Consider the following 18,682-nt stretch of genomic DNA (forward strand, 5'->3'; position numbering starts at 1 on the left):
CTTCAAGTAAAATTTAATCAATTAAATATTTAACTGCAAAATCATGTGGAATATTATTCAGATCATATATTGTTGCACTGATAATTGTACAAATATATATGTAATGATTTTTAAAAATCAACCACACCTACTTCAAATTAAATGCAAGGATCAATATATGGTAAAGGAAAAGCTTTTCTGTCAAATATTCCAGGTGCTTCAAAACAACATATAGTACAACAGCTTCTACCTCAATCTTTGTTTCCACATCAGCCAATTTATAGTGTATGCTTGTTGTTCATGCTTGATATCTTTTCTACTGTGCTTTAAAATTGTTCTCCCTTATTGAGTATTTGTTCTTTCTGCAATTTGCTGCCTCAGTGCAATATATCTCATAACTTGTGTTCTCTCTTGTGTTAGAAAATACCGCAGCCAAATTTTTAAATCTATGAGATATATGTTCAAATTCTAACTCTTAATACACCTGAAGGAATATTGGGATTAGTTTCAGAATTAGTCAAAATCATATTCAGTATTTTTATTATGGAGCTAGAAAACAATAGGAAAACAATTCTCCAAGTCTTCTATTGGCTTCAGTTTTAATTGTTTTAACATTTCTTTGGTAATTGTCCTGCCTCGTTTAACATAATTTATGGGTCCCTAGACATTGTTTTTTGTTCTTACTCTGTTTACTCTGTTAAACTCTTACTCTGTTTTCTTACCTGTTTTTACAATAAAAATGCACTAATGGATAAATATGAGACACGTAGTTGTTTGGGGGCATAAACTAATGATTTATATTGAAATGTTGTTCATTACAGTATGTTAATCTAAGCTAGTCCAATTTCAGTCAATAAGCATAAAGCAGTTCTGTCGAAAGATATGAATGCAGATTTTAATTAGTCAAAAATGCTGATTTTTTCATGCTATACTATATTTGTTCAATTGTTTAAATTATGTAAATGTTAATTGTTCATTTAAAAATATTTTTAATTGGGGATCACTTAAACTCATCATATTATTTTTATGAATTTTTGTATTTTATGTTTTGAAATGCTGTTGTATGTAACATTATGCTATATGAAGCGACATTATTTTAGTAGAAAAAGGGATATGTTAACCGTGATACCATGTTTCCCCGAAAATACGACAGGGCCTTATTTTCTTTTTACCTACAAAATATGGCTTGGGCTTTATTATGGGGGGAGGGTTTACTGTTTTGGGGTTGCCAGGCGGCTGCTCTCTTGCGAGCAGGCTCCCAAAGAGCTGGACACAGCCTCATGGGCGAATGGCTGTGTTGCGCTATCGCAGCAGTGCAACACAACAGCCATGAAGCGACCACGCTCACGAGCAGCTACCCGGCAAACCCCCTTTGCAGCTGGGCACAGCACCATTCACTGACCTAGGGGTATCGGCAAGCCGCGTGAGTGCCTGTTTGCCGCTGCCCAGCTCCCGCGGCTTGGCGCCTTCCAAATGCCAGTGAATGGCTCTCTGCACGGCTGGAGAGGGGGGTTGTGCAAGCGGCTGTTCCGTTCTTGCTCACCCGTCTCCCAGCCTCACGATGCGTAGCCCAGCTCTCATTACGGAGCCAGGGCACCTCCGCCGCTGCATACCCAAATCAAAGACTCTGTCAGGTTACTGCACATTAAAGATTTTTTAAAACTAAGTTAATGATAAATCAGTCCTCCTCCAGGACAGATGCCAGTAAATTTAACTAAGATTGAAGGCTCAGTAAAATAACACTGGTTTTGAATGATGTAAATGTAATGTAAATGATTCATTTACATTAATGTAAATCAGTGTTTCTCAAACTTGGTGACTTTAAGTCATGTGGACTTCAACTCCCAGAATCCTCCAGCCAGCTGTGCTGGCTGGGGGATTCTGGGAGTTGAAGTCCACAGGACTTAAAGTCACCAAGTTTGAGAAACACTGATGTAAATGAATGCTTTATGCATCCCTCAGAATAGGGAGCTCCGGTGTGGGGCTGCCACAGAGAAGGCCTCCCATGTCATTTATGCTCACCTATGTAATTAATTCTTAGGAGTTGATCCAGTAAAATATTGCATACAAGATATTTCTTATGGATTATTTCAGTGGGTCTATTTATTGCTCCTATACAAGTATAAAATATATATGTTGTAGCTGTGATTAACTCCCCGAAGAGTAAATCAAGGACTTCAATTAAAACTAACTTGGCCATGCCTTAAAGTTACTTCAACCCTTACAGTTACTTTCAACAATTTCTCCCTCTGGAAATTTGCACCAGATATACACGTCACATCTTTCTCCTACCTACATAGCTATTTCTATTCCAGCTGCTCTTCAGTGATCTTGAAACCCCTCAAGCCTGCATCTCTTCACAATTCAAGTGCACAATCCCATCTTTGTTTACTTGCCATTTTTCTTCTTCTCTCAGTCTATGTCCAACAGTACAAATTTCCTACCAGTTATTTTGACTATTTCTAAGCCCTATGAGAGCCTCTCTTGGGGTGAAAAACATTTTTTATTTTTTTCTACTGGCTGTTTCCCAGCTTCATGTTATCACCCACAAGTACAATTTGTATGTCTGGGAGATCACATGGCAGGATGGCAAATGGTGTTTACTTTCTGTAATAGGCTTTCTTGAGTTGTTCTCACTGGACAGATAGATTCAGTTCTATAAAGTAATGCTTGACATAACCAGTGCTATGCTATGTAGAGCATTATAGGACATTACCCACACTTTGATTTGGATAGTTAGGCAATCAGTACACCAGCAGTAGCAATATCCTTATGGTACTGCTGTATGTAAAAGCACTTGCAACCAGTTCTTTCCAAGCAATGTTATTATCACTAAGGTCACACAAACCATCACAATTATCCTCCATTCCCAGTCTAGGTGATATTGTGCCTATTGGCATGAAACATGCTGCATTCTAATGAAATGCTTGTGCTTCCCTAATCTCATAGTTCAATTCTACATTTTCATAGAGGTTGTTGAAACTAAAATCTGTAGTATAATACATGTATATATGTGAATTTTTAAAAGTCTGTACTACAATAGCAATAACACTTAGACTTATATACCACTTCATAGTGCTTTTACAGCCCTCTCTAAGTGGTTAACAGAGTCAGCATATTGGCCCCAACAATCTGAGTCTTCATTTTACCCACTTTGGAAGGATGGAAGGCTGAGTCAACCTTGAGCCGGTGAGATTTGAACTGCTGAACTGCAGCTAGCAGCTGAAGTAACCTGCAGTACTGCACTCTAACCACTGTGCCACCTTTGCTCATCCTCTGTCAAAAGCAAAATATATACTGATTTGTCATGGATTTTATTCAAATAGAGGCAGAAAATAAGAAGAGCAAATGCTTCAGATAATTCATCTTGGTATTCACCAATATGTCGCAGCAGATCACAATGCAAAATAAATTATTGCTTACCCATAGTGTAACTGAATGTTCCACTTAACCTACAATTTCTGCACATCAGTTGATCACTTTAGTGTCTTGGTTTCTGGGATCACTCTGGAGATAATCAGAATGATAGGAAATTGCAACTAAGTGGTGGGAGAGAAAAAAACCCCTGAGGTTTGAATATTCCTATCCAAAATACTGGGTGTTGAGGTTCCAACCTGATCTGCTCCCGAATTGCCACTGGGTAGATAAAGAGATAGATACAAATCAGTGTGAATTCGTAGCTGAGCATTCAGAGAGTTTCATTAACAGATAAGTAAACAGCATTTTTAATGGCTTCCAGAATTTTGATAAAGCACTGTAAAGTTTGGACATAGCTGTAACTAATTTAAAGGAATAAATTGAAGTCTATGGTATAATCTTTATTTCTCTACAATCAGCTTTTTCTATTCCCAGCCCTGATCAGTAAGGAAGTTTGGAAGTTATTTTTCGGCCAACTTCAACCTGACTCATGCACTTTGCATGGTTCTCCTTTCAGTATTTCAGTTTTTCTTTGCTCTGTCACTGAAGACCAAATAACATATGGATCATCAACTCGAGATAGCGAATTTCACTGTTTGATCACAGTTAACTAAGATATCTGGCTGTTGCACATACAAAAAACATTGCTTTTGTTTTTTGAAACCTTTTTTTGTTTATGCTTATTTCATTCAGAATCCACATAAAATATTTGCGTACAATTTTGCCTGGGTCTCCCAATTTGTTACACTGTAGGAAAGTGTGAAGATTTAATCAAGAAAGGAAATTTTAATTATTTGGAAGATATCTGTTTGTTTCCAGCTTTTAATAGTGAAACTCCAAGCAGTGAAAATTCCTAATATTCCTTCCTCCTCTTATTTTCCCTACAACAAACAACTTGTGAAATGAGTTGAACTGAGAGAGAGTGACCTGCTCAAAGTTATCCAGACAGCTTTCATGCCTAAGGCAGGACCACAATCTCCCAGTTTCTAGCATTTTGCTTTAACCACTATACCAAACTAGACCAGTAAAATAATTAAAATTAAGAAACTGGTCACTAGACCAAACTAGTGACCAGTTTCTTAATTGTAATGATTTTAATGATGCATATAGTACACTAAAGGATTTTTAAAGCGAAATTTAGAAATGTTCCTCCATATACTGAAAAAAAAACCCAGTGTAATTCTTTTATGTATGAAGACCTTAAACAAGTATCCACAGACTAAAACACTAGAGTGTTTTTTATTGCTTTCTGAGGTCCCTTTGCTCATATTTTTCAATCTATAATTTTTTTCTATAAAATCCTATAAATAGGTTGAGAAAAATGCAACAGGTTAGCATATGCATTATTACTGAATGCATGAATTGCATTCTGAATTACTACAGAATTCAAGGATAGAAAATCCTTGAATTCCAAGAGAATGAAATCAAAAGGGAGTATACATTCCTTTTTTCCGCTGAACAATACTTTATAAGAAGAAATTCTATTAAATGGGCCAGGGTCAGACCAATTAGAAGATTATAGTTCAGAAAGAATATTTTTTGCCTGTAAGTCTGTAATGCAAGTTGCTCCAGGTTATGAGTTAGGAATCACATTACATGTTGATCATGAAGGATGTGCAACTTAAATATTATGATCTAATTCACAGGAAATACTAAACTATAGCATGGCTAGATTAACCATGGTCTCATGTACTACTTAACTCTTTTGGCCAGTGAACAAAAAGAAGAGCAAGAAAGCAGCCACCAAGTATACAATCTGGATTGCTTCTTGCATGCACAAACATATACACATATATACACCTTACACTCTCCTCCTTATAGGTATGTGGGATTGTATATATTAATTGTAAAAGCAATACCAATAACACTTAAGACTTGTATACCATCTCATAGTGCTTTATGCTACTCTAAGTAGTTTACAGAATCAGTATATTGCCCTCAATAATCTGGGTCCTCATTTTACCAACCTCAGAAGGATGGAAGGCTGAGTCAACGTTGAGCCAGTCAGGATTGAACTGTTGGCAGTTGGCAGAATTAGCCTGCACTACTGCATTCTAACCACTGCTTCATGGTGACTCATAAAACCAGGATATGACCATTACTTGGAATTTATAAAAATAAAAAATAAATGATAATTTTAAAAAATCAAATAAATAAATTTGCCAGTTTTCATACCCAGCTCTGAAGCCACTACCCAGTGGCTTTAGAGCTACTGTATACTTCTTTCAAAAATTTGCAGGAAATATTGGCCAGCAAAATGCAGCAGATGTGATTGAATTACTGCCGATATTGAAAACAATTAGAAAATCACTGCTGAGTATAAGTTGCTGGGTCTTCTTCTACAGTATCACAAGAAATAAATGTACCCTTAGTTTCAAATATGGCTTAATGTGTCATGTGCACACATGCAGCGTATTGTTGAATTTAATATCAATTTATTTTCCTAATGAAAAATCTGTATTTCTAGGCAGTTTGCAATATATCAATAAATCCATTAAAACAGTGACATTACTTTTTATTGAATTGAAATGCCTTGTTAAAACCAAAACTTTAGACTTTACAGACCATTTTCAGTGGTGATCCTTTTTTCAGAACAAGTCTGAAAACTGAGTACTAGTCACAATAAATTGCACACCTTTATTTATCAGTTTCGTGAGATTCTTTAATAGCAATAACACTTAGACTTATATACCGCTTCATGGTGCTTTTACAGCTGTCTCTAAGTGGTTTACTGAGCATATTGCCCACAACAATCTGGGTCCCCATTTTACCCACTTAGGAAGGATGGAAGGCTGAGTCAACCTTGAGCCTGGTGGGATTCGATCTGCTAAGTTGCAGGCAGATTGTAACGTAACTCCACTTCAAACAGTACGTGTTAACTCCTCCAAAGTTCTTTCATACCAATTTTATAGCCACAGCATATTTCTTCCCCTCCTTCCCCAATAGGTGCTTCAGATGTGAAACACCTTTAGAGCACCTTCCTACTGAAACTCTCTATACTATTAGACTATTAGGCTTCCTCTGGTGATATTTTCAGTGCACTTGCACTGGCCCGTTTTAGCAATTGTTGTATTGTGTCTACTGTGGAAAGGTCGCAGATGCTGAAACTCTTCCCAGTGATGTTTTAGTCTATCAGGAACAATAGTATGTTATATTGTACTATTGGAAAAAGTTTGACAAAGGTGCTTCAGAACTTGTAGGAAAGTGTGTATAAAGTACCTTTTTATAATTATTAGAACAGACACATCATGTACAAAGCTTGTGCAACTGTTGCTGCTTTGGAAATTGCCTCAGGCTGTTTCCATATATGTATTCATGCATGACCATTACACTTTCTATACACATACATTCAGAAAAAGCCAAGAGCAGCTTCCAAAGCAATCTTGCAGATCCTGCAAACACAGTTGTTTTAATTATTTAAAAATAGTATTTTGTTAGACCTCTTTAGAATACTTTGCCTAAATATCATGGAATATACGTATATTGCAGTACATGTCTATATGGTGTTTGGTCAGAATTGAGAAGAGGTAGAAGGCTTTCCCTATATTCTGTTTCCTACTCAAATTCTTTCTCTATTCTGCTTTTACCTATGTTTTTTCCAATATGGGAAAAGGATAGTTGATGGTCCTGGATGGGAAAATGGTCAGAAGGGATTGAGTTAAATGATATCTCTTCTTACAGGACAAATATATGGAAAATCTGAGGTGCTGATGGATGTAATAGCTAAAATTATTAGGACAATGGGTATGAAAAGGATTGAGTACTGCAGAGTAAAACAAAATGGTAAGCTGCTATCTCGTGTTAATGATATTTAATTAGCTAGCACCTAAAGACCCTACACAACTGATGGTGAATTTAATGCATCTCAGTTCTTATATGCAATGCTATGTCAGTACTAATGGGGTTTCTGGATAATAATAGCCTTATTTTAGAAAAGAAATTGGATTTTTGTATTATTTGCAATAGGTAATTGTTTATTGATGCTCAATTTAAGTCGTTGGCAGTGGCTGCTAAAAATCCAAATAGACTAGGATCTTTCCATCTGAGCCTGGTTCTCAGCATTTTACCTGTCAAGCAGCAATTTAGTTTAGCTGAGATGTACTACTGTTTGTTCCTATGGTGAAATATCTCAGTATGGATTTCTTGTATGAGAATCCCTGCCTTGGGAATTCATTTTCCTCAGGCAGTTGCTACAGCAGATTCCCACAGCTGACAAGGCTGAATACCAACAGAAGTTCAAAAAAGAGACAAGTGTTGTAACATCTTTTAGGAGCATCCAAATAGAAGGACAGCATAGAAGATAAGAAAAATAAATAAATAATAGATTTATTTGGACCACTGTCTCCACAAGTGTTTTAATCCTAAAGGAAAAATATAGTTCTGATCTCTGTGTGTGTGTTTGTGTATGTACACACACACACACACACACACACACACGGCAGAGAGCACTGGACAAAAGAAGCATGGGTCACACAACAGCAATGTAGTATGTACTTTTGATTCAAAACCAAAGAGTTGCCTTCATTTTAAGCAACAGTGATACGAAAATAAGGCTTCCAAAAGCAAGAAATATAATAAATACATCAGTGCAAGGTCCTTCCTTCCTAACAAATAATTTGTCTGGAAAATCAGGCAAGACTGTGTCATATGGAAAGGAAAACATTATGGGATTATTCTGCAGAAAGCTGTGGTTGTGTTATTCATTCCCCACCCCCCATCTTATGACCTCATAAAATATCCCTCTTCTGAGACTCAAGCCAATCTTGGAGAATGATTTTTAATGGAATTTCACTGAGTAAAAAAAGGTTAATAAAAATATGCCATGTGCATACATCCCAGTCCTGCTTTCCCACACAAAGCTGATACTGCTGAAGAAAAAAAGAACATGCTACATTCACACATTTATTGTCAGACCATATTTATTTACATCTTTTCCATTTAACTCCTAGCTTTCCTGCTGTGGTAAAATAAATAAGTAAAATATACTTATCACCATCTGCTTATACCTTCACAACAAGGGTCTATATCAATGGTTCCCTACCTTTTTTTGGCCATGCCCCACCTAACCATCTTTAAAATCCTGATGCCCCCAGACATATAATTCTTCCTTTACTCAAAAAGTGAACTCTACTCATGCGGGGGAAGCCTAAAAGGCCATTAACCTGATTTAAACAAGGTTCAAATTGCCCCTCTGTGGGGCATGGGCCCCACATTGGGAACCACGGGTCTATGTGATATGTCCAAGCCTCATTTCTAGCTACAAAAGTCCAATGACCACAGGGTAGCAGCAGATATTTTTATGGATCTCTTTGCTGCCATAGGTCAAGTATAATACCTGCATTATAGGTAAATTTAGAATAACAATTGAATTCAGATACTATTGAGATAGCTTATTTAATTATGATTTGACTAAACCACAACTGACTGAGATAACTCAACCTAGAAAACCATAAATAATGTTACAAGTTATAATACTTATTTTTGTTTTTAATATTTTTTAGGAATGTAATAAACCACTTTGGCTGATAAAGCTGCTAATTAGTTATGCTTAATCACTGATTAAGCACAACTAATGTTGTCCCCATTCTATATCCCAGCATAAAAAGTGATTGAAGTGGGTCCAGATTTTCTACTTCCAAAGTCCACTGTGATTGTTGTCTAACAACTTCCTCTCTAGAAAAGGAAGGTTGAAGCCTGGATGATAGTTATCTTGAATAGTTATATTAAATATTCATACTTTTGTGTGTTATAATTACTTCTTTGCATAAATGAACATCCACGTATTTATGAAAAGCTAGGTCCATAAAATAATATTAAAAGTAATGATCTGGTACTTTAAAGTAATTTTGTCTATGAGCTGGATTTCTAAAATAAGCAAAGAAATTACATGTATATTTTTCAATACATTTGTTTGGGAAAACTCGAGACTAGTTTGTGCTTTATTTTCTGAATCATCGGCAGAGTTCCATCTGTCAAATATTAGCATACAGTATTTGGGACATTATCCAGGAGTGGATTTCCCCTCATTCCTATACGCTAAAATAGGTTTTGGGGCTTGGCTTTAGTAGTTCATTTGATTTAAATATTCTTCATATGTTATGTGTGAACTAGGGACATCAGAAAAATATGGTTTTCACAGTTTAGTAACGGTGGGTCTGAGAACATCTAGGATCAGAAAGCAGTGGAATTTCAATGCCCAATTTCATCCTTAAATGTTTTGCTTATCTTGTATTTAATCTTGGGTTTGATAAAAGAATGTATAATGTTTTTTCTTACCAAGTAGCCAGTCATCCTGATTCCTTAATAGTTTAATAATTGTTTTAAGTAATTATGTCATCCTTTTAATATGTATTTCTCATCCACTTTGCATGTGGTATAAACCTCAAAATTTTGTTTTATAGCAGGATTCTGTGTTCCAATAAAAATCAGGATTGAAGTTTCATACTATTGAACAATCTTCCCATTGCATAAAATTAGGATTTTTTTGTTGAATGTTGCTTTATAATTCCATGGAAAGTAGCAAATGGCTAGAAGACTGAAATTTTTATGAAGTGAATTGTTCTTAAGAGTGAGATTATAGCTCAATAGGCTATCCATGCTACTGCAAGGATTATTCTAAATTTTCATCTTTTATTTTCCTTAGAGGATAAGCACATAGGTAATAGCATAAATATACTACTGTTTCCATTAAAGCTTACAAAAATAATTAAGAGATTGGTCCAAACTATTGCACTAAGCTATTAGCTGTGTTTGCATTACATGTGGTAATGGGCTGTGAGAATAATTTTGAGGAACATGAAGAAGAACTGCAGCCAAGACAAAGATTGTATAAAAGACAAAGCAGAAATATAATTTGACAAAACCTCTCAGACTTGACCCTGTCTAGTTTTCCTGTAAATGAAGTCTGGCAGGAGGAAGACTTTTTCAGGCTTGCAAAGGTTCTGTTAACTGTAACTGTATAATAAAAGTAGTTTTAGTATTAATAACTTTGATTTCCAAGTCTGGTCTACCTTTAAGGCTGACAACAATTTTGAAAATCTGAAAGCATCTTTATGTAAAAGAAAACTAAGGAGAGTCAAATCTGAGACATTTTCTTAAATTACATTTCTGCTTTGGACTCAAATTTCTTTTATCCGACCATTGTTTCGGTTGCAGCTCTTTTTTTCAAGGTTTTCCTACCAACACATTGCACATGCTTACTAATAGTAACATATTAATGGCTGACTCAGTTAAACATATTTTATGGGATAGCATAACACATTGAACTAATTAATTATATAGACTAGGGCTAACACAAGACCATAAGTTAAAATGTGCTTTCTGGGTTGTGGTTTAATGCATTGTGCAATACAATTATAAGGAGTTTTGGTTATTTTATTGTGGTACTAAGCATCAACTCACCTGGCCAATGTAATTTGCAAGGTGTGGTTTACAACTCTGTTTTGTATAAAATCCAGTTATTGCATCTTCAACAAACCATGACTTAGGTAATGTGTGAAGCTAGGTAGCTTACCTTATACCCACATTATGTTTGCTTAATCATGATTGAAATAGAGATTGCTCATCTGAGATATTAAATAACAATAATCTGTTTTTTGAATTCAGGCATAATTTTTGTCTATTCAAAAACCTTGATTGTATATATTTTTTCCAAACAAGTTTTGCTATCCTAGTCCCATCTTTTCTTCAAGTGCCTTCACAGTGGTTTACATTAATAGTAATCTAATGTGATCAAAATTCTCAAAACAACAGTGAGAAGAGAGGGGGGAGGGAGAGGGAGATGCACAAGATGACATGCTGGGCACAAAAGTGATACCAACTGTCCTTTCTTGGTCCAGGTTCTGGACTTTGATCAACTATTAGCATATCCAAATCTTTAAAGCCAGTGTCTCAACCGGCATGGAGACCTGGTGTGACTTAACTTCTCTGATTGGTAAAATATGGATTCATCAGCCTGTAGATGAAAAAAGTTTCAATTATATATGTTTCAATTATATTTACTCCTACGTATAAGCAAGATTTTAGCCTGAAATGAAGTAGCAAATAAAATTAAAAAGAAAGGAATCATGGATTTTCTTTGGCTGTCTTCTCATAACATATGAAGGTGAGAAGTGCCAACACAATTCCTCTTGCCAGGCCCTAAGTGCGAAAGATCAAAAGATATGAATATGTGGATCTGAAATTAGATAAGCGAAACAGATTAGGAATTTTGTTGGTATATTGGATACTTTTCTATTCATCTTCCTGTTTGAGCAGTCTCCTATGTAGTGATGAAATCTCAAGTTTATTGATACTTAGGGAGTTCAATATTCATGCTGAGCCCAATTTTTATAGCCCCCATAACTTCTGTATAGAACTCTTGTAATTGAAAACTTGTTCCATTCAACAGGCTCAGCATATCTTGTATTTGGGTGGTTTGTGAATGAGTCAGAATCCTCTACATGGATAGATCATTACATAGTTAGGATAGCTAGTCCCATTCCTCTATTCTGTGGTGCAGCATTTTATGAATCTAAGAGAATTCCAAAATGTAGAAACTTGTAGCTCTCTATGGTTTGGGTGTGACTCATTCAACTGGTTTCAGTTGTGACTGTGACTACATATCTCTGCAGTTACCTATGTTAGTTCTTTCAGTACCTTGGGAAGTAGTCTACCTGGCCTGGAAACTTTAATTAATTCAAAGTAGCTAAGGGTAAATTGTTTCTTACCATCTTCTTTTCCATCCAAAGCTGCAGTTCCTGGAGGCTAACCCTTTTCTCCTTGAGTGCTGAAATCGCGTGCATGGCCACACCCATAAAGCAATGCCCCCTGCCCCCCTGTGCCTGCATGCACAACCCCCCGAGCTCCCCCATACATGACCTGTTTTGGGCCTAGCACAGGGCATTTCCTTCCCAGTTTTTATAACATATATCCAGTCTCTTTCCAGGAAATCTTTGGGAAGGTAGCATAGGTCCCTGTTTTCAAATATAAGTCACTTCTCAATGATACCATTTAAGTAGCCAATTACTGACTTTCAGGATCCTCTTTTTTCTTCTTGCACCGTGACCCTCAACTAGTAGGATGAAAACATTTTGCTTCCATTTTCTTTATCTTTTTGCCCAAACCTCTTACAATGCAGAAATTCTTTCATAGACTTTTCTGATTAGGTTCCTTTATCCAAGGTCAAGGATTTAGGTCAAGAAGAGAGGGTATCTGTTTGGTGGCTATCTAAGGTTGGCAATATCTGTCATATTTGAAATTTTCCTGTACATAGAAGGTAGTACGTGTCCTTGCAGGGTCATATTGAGTCTGTACAGAACTGGTTTGGTTTCTCTTAACAGATAATTACTTACCACACCATGGCATGCCCCTCTCCCCCTTTTCCCCTTACTTACTCTTATAGGACTTCAATCCATGGAAGTTTGTTCTACACTGATTGATGACATGAATGGCTCAGATGGCTATCTAATGTCCTTTTCCATGAGAGCCTGGTATCAATTTCGGAATTGCATTTTTACTGATGATCTCCTGACCTTTTTGCTTCTTTTGGGCACCTGCTTCCAGAAATCTGCATCTGCCAAAGGTTTTTTTTCTCTCCTGATGTTTTCTTTACTTCTCTCTCCTTTCTTGGAAAATTCTTATGAGTTATTAGGAAATATATTACTAAAACTTGCTATTATTTAACCAAGGGACAAATCCCTAGTTTCTGAAGATGACATAAAAGAGGAAAAAGACATAGAATATATTACATTATTCAACAATAAAAAGATATATAAAATATAGGTAGTCCTCAACTTTCAATAGTTTGTTTAATGACCATTTGAAGTTACAACAGCACTGAAAAGGTGACATGACTGTTTTTCACATTTATTACTGTTGCAGCATTCCCATTATCAAGTGATTAAAATTTGGATGCTTGGCAATTAGTTCACATACATTAATGACGGTTGCAGTGTCTCAGGATCATGAGATCATCTTTTGTGACCTTCTGTCAAGCAAAGTCAATGGAGAAATCAGATTCACTTAATGACAATGTTATTAACTGCAGTGATTCACTTAACAACTATGGCAAGAAAGGTCATAAAATAGAGTAAGACTCACTTGTCTTGCTTACAACTGAAATTTTGGGCTCAATTGTAGTCATAAATTGAGGATTACCTGTTTATTTACTTACTTTATAAAGTAAATATATTTGGGTTTATTCTTTACGCCTTCTAATCCGCAAAGGAAGCTTGACACCTTAAGCAGGTTCTCTGAATGGCATTTGTGGTAGGACAGCAATCGTTCTGCACCATTTTTATCTCTGTAATGTGTGCTCAAACATGGCTTCTTGTGTATAGTTATTCAAAGAGTCCTAACTCTTTTTATACCATTCTTGTTGTAAACATATATTCGATTACTTCCTTTTCCAGAATGCCTTGGTTGGAAAGACTGTTCAGGGTCCATCACATCCAACATCTTGTTGACTTAATTCCAGAGGTCAATGAGGGATATGATAAAACTGCCCATCAGTGTGTTAGGTAAATCTGACTGGATCCAGAGCTACCTGAACATACCATTCTAACTGGTACTTCTCTGCGGAAGTTAAAGAGTCAAGTTTCATAGCAACATGAAGATTATTGAATGATGACATAAGATAGATGGAAATGTCATTCATTTTCAGATTCTCCAAACTAAAAACTAGTCTGAGACCATATCTTTGATTCAGGCTGGAGAATCCCATGTTAATATGATGGCTGTGAACACCATTCTTGAACCTACTCCCAAGATCCAGAGATTGGGAGCTTTCAGCCCCAGTGACTGGGTAAGAATCAACCCCAGTCTGGCTACAAGATTGAGAAGCCTGGGAAATATACTGTCAGGTATCATCATCTTATAATTGTACTGAAGAAGTATGCATATATTTACCAAAAAGTATGTCCTTCTGGAATTTTCGATCAAATCTTATCAGCACAGGATGGCAGAAGTTGTCCAAGTCATTTGGAGGATACTTATATTTGCAAATCCTACCCACAAAATTATGCTGTGGGTTATGGGCAAATGTAAAGAGGAAAATTAGCTTTAGAAGATGAAAGTGAGGTAAAGGAATTAGGGAAATATTTAATGGAGTTTTTTCCAATTTGGGACCACCAAATATATTGGATAATAATCTCTGCTAACTTCAACCAGCATGGCCGTTTGCAAACCTTTTAAAGACTCAGGGAAATGACCTTGAGCAAAATAGGCAAGAACCATTATATATAAGCCAAAGGGCTGAAATATTCCCTAAATCCTGGGAAACAAGGTAGTATTCAGAAGAGACTCAGGAAGCTTCTGTCTGATTAATTGAATAGAGTATAAGGGGAGGAAAGATAAAGCCCAGTCAAGCTTGCAAGATTTTGTTGTTATGGCGAATCACAATAAATTATAGTTCTAATCTTCCTGTAGAGTCTGTTTCTTGATTTGGTCTGCCTAAAAGGGCTGACAGTAATTGTAGTCTCGCATATACTGGAGGCATTCGAGTTAGGCTGGAGAGTTGAACAACATTTCAGTGGCAAGATGCATAAAAACATAAAGGTTGAAAGGTACCTATTGAAAATTCATTTTGACCATTGTAGTTTATGAATCATTGTAGCTTTATTCAATTAACAGGCTTGAAGCTGGTGTATTAAATCATTGTGAAAAGGGTCTCTCCCCACCCCCACCCCCCTTTCAGTTTTTTTCTGTCGTGGTAGTAACATATAGTATAGTAACATTATAGTAACAATGGGTGAGGTCCACATGCCTGTCGAAACGAATGTCACCATTCTCATCGTTTTAAAAGGACTGAGTGAAGGTCTTGAAATGAACATTTTGAAGATCTGTATATCGCAGGATTATGCGGGAGGTCGGTCGGTGAGTGTACCAGCGTGGTGAGGTGTAAGGGAAGGGAAACCGATTGGGAAATGGGAGTAGTGGGAGGGGAGGGATCCAACATATGGGAAACAAGTCCGGAATGAAGCCAGGGCTACTTCTTTTTTTCCCTTTAGAAGGCCACAGCTTTTCAGATTATGCATAATTCCAGTCTGTACTGCCGTTCAGCTAAGTGACGCGCACCGTTTTCCATTCAGGTTTCCTTTATTGAGGCGGGGGAAAACCCAGGTGGAGAACGCGTGCTCCCAGTGTGCTGCACTGCTGTTTTCTGCGGGTTCTTTCGCTCTCACTCGAGGAACCCTCGCAATTAGCGATGGGGGTTGTCTTACCTGGGAGTTGGGAGGCCTTGAGGTGTGGGAACCGGGCATGCTTGTGTGCCCGGGCTGGGTGTGGTTTAGGCTGGGGAGGTGCTCCCCAACCTTGGATGCCTCTCCTATCGAAGAAGCTTTCGGCTTGGGAGGTGTTAAACCAACCCGCCCGCCCGGGGTTTTTCTACCGAGAGAACCAGGAACTCCTGCTGGAAAATCTGCTATGGGTCTCGCACGAGACTTTCATGGCTTGCGATCGGTTACACAGCGAACAGGGTGATGGTGAGGAGTTCCAGGAGGAGGAGATTGGCGGCGGGCGAGAGGAATAGCAAAGGCTGTGTGTCGCTTTAAAGAAGGCGATTGGGTGGTTGTATCTTTAAAAGGAAGAGGCGGTGGAACGAAAACTACCTTGAAGTATGGGGTTGGTCTATGCTAATTGGAGAGGCGGTGCCAGGATGAATGGAGGGAGGTAAGGGCGGTACAGCTTACAGCCGAGGAAGGGCCCGGGTATTCTGCTCTGTCTCTTTAAAGAGCCAGTTGATACCATTACCAGGAGGAAAAAAGGGGGAGCAGATCTTTTCCCGTTCTCCTCCTGAGACAATACCATTCCCATTGCTGGGAGAAGAGGCCCTATGGGTTGAGGAGTGAAAGTGAGTGAGTAAGAAGGGGACGTTCCATTGATTGAGTACGGCGGGGGAGTGACGAGAGGCGGTTGTATTCGATGGGGGGGGGAGAAGAGGTAGAGGGGAGATGGGCGGTACCATGTGGGAGAGGAGGAGGGAGACTGACTGGCGGACAATGGAGCCTGTGTGTGTTTATGGGAAGGGAGCGAATTCACCCTCGCCGGGGAGAGACACAGCGCCGCCCCCTCCTGCCCGGGGGTGAGGGGTGCCCCCTGGCCGGGCCAGGCCAGGCCACCTCCGCCCTTGTTCAGGAGAGCAGTGAGTGTGAGAAGGAGAAACAGAGGCGGCTCTGCATGGTGCCAGCTCCCCTGGAAACTGCGGGCCATGGGAGGTGAGAAGGGAGGGGGCGACGCGGTGATAATGGGTGGGTGGGTGAGTGGCTGGGGGTGGGGGAGACTCTGAATAACTGCGGGCCTGTTCGGGGGAAAGTTTCAGAGTTCGGGGGGCTGGTCAAAAAACCCGGGGCGGGCGGGCGCGGAAAGCGCGTGGGGGATGGAAGAAAGAAGACTCCATAAGGCGGGAGGGGTTGGTGTTAGGTAAAGCGAGGCGGGAGGGGGGGCAATTCCGATTACTCTTTCATAGACTTGGGGGGGGGGAGGGCGGAGGAGAAGAAGGAAGGAAGGAAGGAAGGAGGAAGGAAAACAGGCTTTGGAGGAGGCCGAAGGGAGAAGGCGTGACCACTGGATGTGAGGGAAGAACAAACGGGCGGGGGGGGGGAGTGAACGTTAATCCTGGGAAAGGGGGGGGTTGTCTGTGATTGAGTTTGTGTATGTTTAGGAGACTGGCAGGGGATCTGGGTAGTTAAAAGACGGGAGGTATTGGCGATGGGGATACAAAAGGGAAGAGGCGATTATTGGTGGGAAAAGTGCAAGAAACTAAGCCCCCTACCTGAAGTGTGCCTGGGACCGGGATCTTTTCTGCATTCCTGTTTTCTCTTTCCTTCTTACCATCATCATTGGACGGGGTGAATTTGTGGTTGTGGAATAGGGAATGGAGACTATCTAATGCATGGTTTGGAAGTAAGAAGCTCCATAATTTTGGGGTTTGAGAGGAATGTCTGTTTTAATCTACAGTCAACTGTAAGCCAGTTGAAAGAATACCAATATTGGAGTGTATGAATATGTTTTGAGTTTTATGGGTAAGGATGAAAATGTTGGATTATGTGATGCCACTCTATTGATTTCTTAGGAAAACAAATTCTGTGTTTATTTCTCCCCAGTGCAGGTCATAGTATTGGCATAAGAGGAGGCATATACTGGTATATGGTGAATAGTCAGTATAGTGCTAAAGAGAGTAATATATTTTAGCGTCATTATGTTTATAACTATCTTTTCATTCAAGTGCTCAAAAAACAACCATGTGAGGTAGTTGGCCTAAGAGAGACATCCGCCAAAAGTCATGTGGTTAGACTGACTGAAAGTAGACTAGAACTTGGGTCTCCCCTAGAACATTGGCAGATTGCATTCATTACTCAATATTTGTGGTTAATATCTATTTTATCTATGGCATAAATCTTTGGGTGTGTAGATATATGATAGATTTGGACATATTTAATTCTGAAATTAATGTGCTAGTACTACATCACAGTTGTTTTTAAGGTAATATGCTCATTCCCACATTAACAAATTTTGTGAAAGAAACTTAAATTGCTCCTAAGTTTTGTCCTGTAAGCAGTCACTTTTTTATAGAGTTAACTAGTTATCATTATGTAGAAGAGATTTCATATAAAATAGTGTAGGTTTTTTACTTGGCTATCCTAAATATAATATACTATACACGGATGGTATAAAATGGAAGGAATAAAATATGCAATTATGATTTTTTTTTGAAATATTGGATACTTCAGATTAATCAAATTTTTCATAGATTGGCAGGCCCTTTTCTGTTCCACTGACAAATATGGGATTAAAAGACAGAGCAACATGTCTAATGAATGTTGGCATTTTCAATTGTTTTAAGATTGTAATTTAGTTATAAAATAGAGAACATGTAATGTAGCAGTAGTTTAGAAAGTGATTTTGGGTGAATTGGTAGATAGCTGGTCACATTGTCCCAATTGATTTCAGTTTTAATTTATATAATTCTTTAGGTGTCTACTGTTTACAATTTTTTGCTACAATTCTGAGAGGACTCAATATCTTCCATTAAAGAGAATTTCAGGGTTGTAATCAAATAATACAAAGAATGGTCTTACATTTCATTCTGAATATTGTTGCCTATGCTTAAAATCTTAATACAAGGCAAACTTGTATATTAAAAGGCAATATTTTATAATTAGAATCTTCCATTTAATATTCAGTTGTATAAACATAAGATAATTTAAAAATGAATTTTGTTCATACCTATCAGATAAATTTAATAGAGTTGGAATATAATGTAAATATAGCACACAATCCACAAGGTTACACATATTCTGTAAATCTG

The 18,682-nt window shown here is 37.9% G+C and overlaps 1 protein-coding gene across 9 annotated transcripts in view; it reads left to right on the top strand.

Annotated features, from left to right (window-relative positions):
• BCL9 (BCL9 transcription coactivator) overlaps positions 1-18,682 on the top strand; it is a 121,595-nt gene that overhangs the window by 51,145 nt on the left and 51,768 nt on the right. For 3 of the 9 annotated variants that reach the window (XM_081951270.1, XM_081951272.1, XM_081951275.1), the window contains exon 1: positions 16,053-16,225. The exons of 3 other annotated variants lie outside the window; for them this stretch is intronic. The gene's annotated coding sequence lies outside the window, so the exon portion shown is untranslated. Of the gene's footprint in view, positions 1-16,052; positions 16,226-16,345; positions 16,590-18,682 lie in introns of those variants that run through there. 3 more of the 9 variants (XM_081951269.1, XM_081951273.1, XM_081951276.1) reach the window with 1 other exon arrangement.

The sequence above is a fragment of the Natrix helvetica genome (assembly GCF_964273705.1).
Source record: "Natrix helvetica genome assembly, chromosome: 4".
Classification (NCBI taxonomy): Eukaryota; Metazoa; Chordata; class Lepidosauria; order Squamata; family Natricidae; genus Natrix; species Natrix helvetica.